The following is a 6000-nucleotide window of genomic DNA, read 5'->3' on the forward strand; positions in this document are numbered from 1 at the left end:
TCATTTTTCTTGTCAATTTGCCTTTGTTGGATGATTCAGTAATTATAGAAGGATAAAACATAAAAAGAAATTAGTTTTATTGCAATCATAAATATTGGTGAGTATAGAATGGGAATATTAGAATTCGTCACACCTTCAGAAGTAAGTGAAAACCAGAAAGAAAATGGAGATGCAGGAAACTAAAAACAAACAGAAAATGCTGAAAGCACTCAACAATTCAGGCCAAATCTGTGGAAGAAGAAAGAGTTATTTCCTCAACCTGAAGAATTAATTCAGTTTTTCTTCCCATCTTTTCTATTTTCTGTTTATATTATACCTCCATCAGAATATTCGAAGGGAAACTTGTCTGTAAAATATGTTCATCCAAACTGTGATACCTAGGTCAATTTGTGTTCTTGGCCCAATTAACTATTTTCCCTTGAGCTGCAGATGTCTCTTTTACCACCCCCCCGCCCCCATCAATAGTTCGTATTTGAAGGTGCCATGTGCAGAGTCACTGACCTTGCCTGCAATTGCCATAAGTACACTTCCTGAAACAGGACTGGTTGGGAAGGGCACCAGGAGAGTGATTATGACAACTGTAAACTCTTAGGTCCATTTTATCTCCTGTTGGCACCACCAAAAACTCTTTTAAAATCACTTTATATTAAAAAAGCCAACCTTTTCCTGGCAGCTTTTGTTCAGGCCACGGAGAGGAACAACAGGAAAATCAGGAACAGATACGGACAATTCAGGATAACGGCTGAACTTTTACCTCAGTGTCCCTCCACTGTAATATCTTCATTAATATTAAAATTAATATTGTCTTAAGCATACTCAGTAAATGAGCCATCATTGCCTTCTAGTAAAGACATTTCTTATCTCAGTCTTTATCTGAGTCTTTATTTTCAGACTGACTGATCTTACTTTGATACTCCAGCCAGGAGCTACAGCAGTTCTGCATCTATCTTGTCAAGCCCTGTGAGGATGTCTTTGTTTAAGTGAGATCAGCTCTCATTCTTTTGAGATCCTATACCCAGTTAGTTTAATTTCACATCAGAGAACAAAACTCTAAGCCCTAGGAATCAATCTGATGAACCATCAATGTACTTGCTCTCTCAAAACTTTATTCCTTCTTGGAATGAGAAACAAGAACAATGCACTACATTGTAGGTGTAGATTCAGTCCCCTTAATCTCTATTCAGAGAACAAAGCTCTGAATCCCAGGAATAAATCCGATGAACCTTCAACGTACTCACACTCTCAAATGCATATTCCTTCTCAGAACGAGAGCCAAGAGTAGTGGACCATATCGGTGTGGTCTCACCAGGGATTAATATGATTGTAGTAATATTTCTTTACACTTACATTCAAATTCTCATACACTAAAGGCACACATTCCATTTGCCATCCACAATGCTACTTCAAAGCACCAAATTATGCACTGTTCCCATTTCAAGAATTTATCTTAATTTTGGCTTCAGAACATTTGGATTAGGAATTCAAACATTTGGTGAAGAATATATAAGATTTTATTTCTTTTTTACTGTTTATCTGGCTCAAGGCTGACATGTTATTAAAGTTATTACATAATCTCTGAAGATCTCTTTAGTTGTAAATTAGAACAATCTTAATATTGATTTGACAATAAGTTAAAAAATCTAATAGACAAAAATAATCATTTTGCACAAAAGGGTTTTTTGATTACCTTATACCCTTTTATTCTCATTTAATTTTTAATGTCTGATGTAATTGCTAGTTTTACCTCTACTTGGGCTGACTGTATTTTATTTGTCTTAGTTGCCATCTTTGCACTTAAAGACCATCAACCATGACCTGAGAAAAAAACCCTGAAAAAATGATCTATTTTCAGGTAATAAAATGAGAGCTTTGTTTCAGTATATTATAGATATTTTATTTTTATAGAAACAACAATAGATGATTCTTTCGAGTTATAAAAATGTTTACACAAATAACTTTAAACTGTTTTATTGAGCTAGTTATTTCCAAATTCTGGGAGGACTTAATTATTCAAATAGAAAGAACATTTTCAATAAATGTTCTGAGTTTAACTTGTTTGTTCAGATAATTCTACTTCATTGGATTACATTGTCAATATGAATTAAACTGAGACTGAGAACAGAATACAGATTGACTTTGGAAAGAAGGAGCTGCACTAGTATGAAGAAAGTAGGACGAAAGAGTAACTTGCATTGATATGGTACTACATTGATTGCAGGATATCCCACACACTTTACAACTGATTAGAAATGTTAGTACAGTACTTGAAGAGTGCAGTGATGCATGGGCAGAGAGGCAGAAAATCTAACAGTTCCATTTATGCCCAGTAATAATGTACAAAAAGTGACATAATGGCCAAATTATTTTTCATAACATAATTAATTCAGTGAAAAATATTAACTAGAGAAATATTCTCCTCCTCTTACTGGAATTAGCATCCACCATGATAACAGACAAGGATTTGATCTAAACTATTGTCACTGCAGCAACACACACAAAATGGTAGTGAAACCCAGCATGACAGGCAGCATCTATGGGAAAAAGTACAGCCAACGTTTCAAGCCGAAACCCTTCGACAGTCCTTTTTCCATAGATGCTGCCTGGCCTGCTAAGCTCCTCCAGCATTTTCTGTATGTTGCTCAGATTTCCAGCATCTGCAGATTTTCTCTTGCTTATTGTCATTGCAACACTTCATCAGGAATAGCTCCCCAAAATACGTAAGAGAATTGGGTAGGTAATTAATCTGTGATTGTTCACTGGGTTGCTGACAACATATTAAATTGATAATGGATTGATTTTTGCTTGTAGTCTGCCCTCCTTAATGTCTGACTTTCTCAACAATCTGCATTTGATAACTATTGGGTTAGTGTCACAAGTCAATCCCACTGTAAAAAATAAGATAATTAGAACCTACGAGCGCAGAATGTGTGAGTCCAGCAATCGTCTATCTCTTTAATCAACAAGAATCATCAATGAACAGTTTGAAGCATATACCAAGAAAGGTGGTTAAAATACTGACTCCAATTTCAAACCAATATAAGAAGGGAAAGAAAGGCAAGATAATGATTTAGATCATCAAAAAGGAATGAGAAAAAAGCGAAATGATTTATGAATACTTCACAGTTCTAAAGCTTGAATAACTAGAATCCACTTACTTTCAGAGCTGGAATAAAATCCAACATGCTGTTATAATGCAGTGGACAAGCTTACCTTTTCTGGTACGCATTGTATCAATATACTGGGGAATCATGACATCTTCATGTTTACTTCACTGTTGAATCATGTTGAGTCACACCAATTTGGTCTGGTATCCTGGGCTGGAAATATTGTCTGTGAATGCCCATACTTCAGCTTGGAAATCAAGAACTGAATATGCAGGAAATCTGCAATGAAACACCAAGTGCTGAAAATTCTCAGCAGGTTAGGTGACATTCTTGGATTCATCCTATTCGCACATTTCAGAAACGTCCTGCAGGGGGCCATATAATGAAAAGAATCCACAGTCGGAAACCACTCTAAATCAATGGATGTTTTTTGGTGAATTGCTACCTTGATTTTTTTTGGCAGATGGAAAGTGCTGAAACCATGCAGCTATACTCTCTGTAATTTTCATTGATGTTATAAAATTTGGTATAACTTGAATGCCAAAAACACGGTATGCTTGGGACTTCGGGAGTGGTGGACTCACAGATTATCTGAACTATTAGTTATTACTGCTATTAATACCGCAACACATTTTAATAAGTTTTTGTAATTATTGTGCAGTGTATTGTAATAAATTTCCCTACGAACCCAGGGAGATTAAAAGAGGTGCAGAATCCTGAACAGTTTAAAAAGAGCATTAAGATCCAGGGCTCTCAATAGTGGAAACAGCACAGCAGACATTAGCAGGTGAGCCAGCTGGCAAACCATTGGGATTTCAAAATATCAGGTAGCAGCTCATCAGTTTACCCACATTTCTATAACATGTGCATAGTTGCACAGTAGTTTAACAGAAGACTACCTTATTAACACAAGATTTTAATTGAATAACCTCGAAACTAATTTAAATGTTAATTTGGTTCTGATACAAGAACCAATAGAGGCTGCAATCTGGAGTAAGAAGCAAATTGCTGCAGGAAATCAAACAGCATCTGTGGAGGCAGAGGGACAGGAGCATCAAAACCCTCCATTAGTATTGAGGGAACCAATATAAATAAAGTGATGGTGAAATCAGATAAGGCAGGTGGGAGAGGGTAGCTGGTGTGTAGCCAGGTGGGGGTAGATGGAAGCAGTTGGGGGAAGTGGAGGCTGGTGATAGAGAAAGGGGCTGCTTTAGATAAGTGGAAAAACAAAAAAACTGTAGATTTGGAAATCTGATAAGTAGACACATCTCAGAGTTGTATTTTGATACAGAGTTTGATAATACAATGAACCTTTGAACTTTCAGAACCAAATAAAGGAGGCATAATGAAAGGATGAGGAGGGGTGGTGATGCGATGGAATGACACTGCATGAAGCGTGGGGAGAACCTGGGTGAACCAGAAGAGGGAGAGGAGCACAGGGGGCGCAGGTTCCTTATATTTGGAAAAATCAATGTTCATACCATTGTTTTGCAGACTACTCAGGCAGAAAAGCAAGTGGTGGTCTTGTTCTGGTCTCAGCCTGGCAATGAAATTATACTAATACTGACACGAACACTATTAAGGCTCTTCGATCACAGAGAAAACGGCTCCGCACAGAGACAAAATTATCATACACTACCATGATCACGTATCACCGAAATTAACATGGGAGTTTGCGTAGTTCATTTCTGACCGTTCTCCACGTGATAACAGGCTGTCTGACAAGCAGTCGGAAATGTTTAACTGAAACGCAGCGGCGTTTCACGCCGGACTCTGCATAATCAACATTTACGATCAAACTCAAAATATTAACTGATCTATTAATGTCTCGTTTTTCTTCACGTAACGCCAATTTGGCCACTCAACATCACTTACCTTGGTCGATTCTGCTGAATAAAGATTTGCTACACAAACTGTAATAAAAGAAGTGTCATGATTAGAAATGATTAGAAATGTCATTAAAGAATGATGCGACATAAGCTAATAACGTTACGAACCAGTTTCAGATCGAGCATACATCTACAAAGGATACACAATAACTCTACTACATGACAAACGCCGTGGAATATCTAAATAACAAATTCTCAGTTAGTCAAATAATGATCACGTATTTATACCAGAATTAGAACCGGACGGTTGCGCGCTGGAAGCGGCCGATGGTTCATCTCGCAACCTATATACACTGAATGATTTTGCCTGCGCAGCAAGTCCGGTCCGTATTTGGCATTTGCAAAGTGCCACGAACATTTCTGGTTCTCAGATTAATTCCTGTTTTCTCCCATCAGGATAAAATTAGAGAAGCAGTGTCAATAGTTTTGTGTGAAACTTCAGAGCCGTTAAACTATACCATCACATGGTCCCAGAGCTGACCAAGCAGAGCAATCGCGCGCCAACTTTTTTACAGTCCACTGTCAAATAAAATTGTTAATTTAAATATTCTCGCTAAAACGAAGCATAAATAAAATTCCCACAAATAATATATTAGTGCTCAGTAATTTAATACTGTAGATCTAAAAGCAAGCCGGGATAATGGAATATATTTACAATACATGCACTTCACTTTTTGTAATGGAAAGAAGAGATTTGATTCCTGCCGTCCAATGTCATCGCGACTAAATGCAGAAATTATCGTTTTTCACGAGTCTTGGCCGAACTCCCAAAAAATAGTATTCCGATTTTATCTCATTCTTCTAATAAGAACAGATTGTGGCGAAAAAAAATGAAGTCCTTTAATGGAAATTAACTTTTGTAAGATAAACTGTTCATTTTGTCTGATTGTTTCCGAATGTCAGCAAATCCTTAATTATGATAAACTGTTCGATAGAGAGTGGGAAAACTGCGTATTACACAAGCTATATTGATATTCAACCTTGTTAAAATAAAAAAAATGGGAACG

General features: G+C 36.9%; 1 long non-coding RNA gene across 4 annotated transcripts in view; it reads right to left on the reverse strand.

Annotated features, from left to right (window-relative positions):
• The window catches only part of LOC140187237 (uncharacterized), a 57229-nt gene extending 51959 nt beyond the window's left edge, over positions 1-5270 (reverse strand). For 3 of the 4 annotated variants that reach the window (XR_011883037.1, XR_011883034.1, XR_011883036.1), the window contains exons 1-3: positions 5222-5270; positions 4980-5017; positions 3211-3383 (exon numbers count right to left, since the gene is read on the reverse strand). This is a non-coding gene — a long non-coding RNA (uncharacterized lncRNA). Of the gene's footprint in view, positions 1-3210; positions 3384-4979; positions 5018-5101 lie in introns of all 4 variants that reach the window. The other variant, XR_011883035.1, reaches the window with a different exon arrangement.
• Between the last annotated feature and the right edge of the window lie 730 nt (positions 5271-6000).

The sequence above is a fragment of the Mobula birostris genome, chromosome 24 (assembly GCF_030028105.1).
Source record: "Mobula birostris isolate sMobBir1 chromosome 24, sMobBir1.hap1, whole genome shotgun sequence".
NCBI lineage: Eukaryota > Metazoa > Chordata > Chondrichthyes > Myliobatiformes > Myliobatidae > Mobula > Mobula birostris.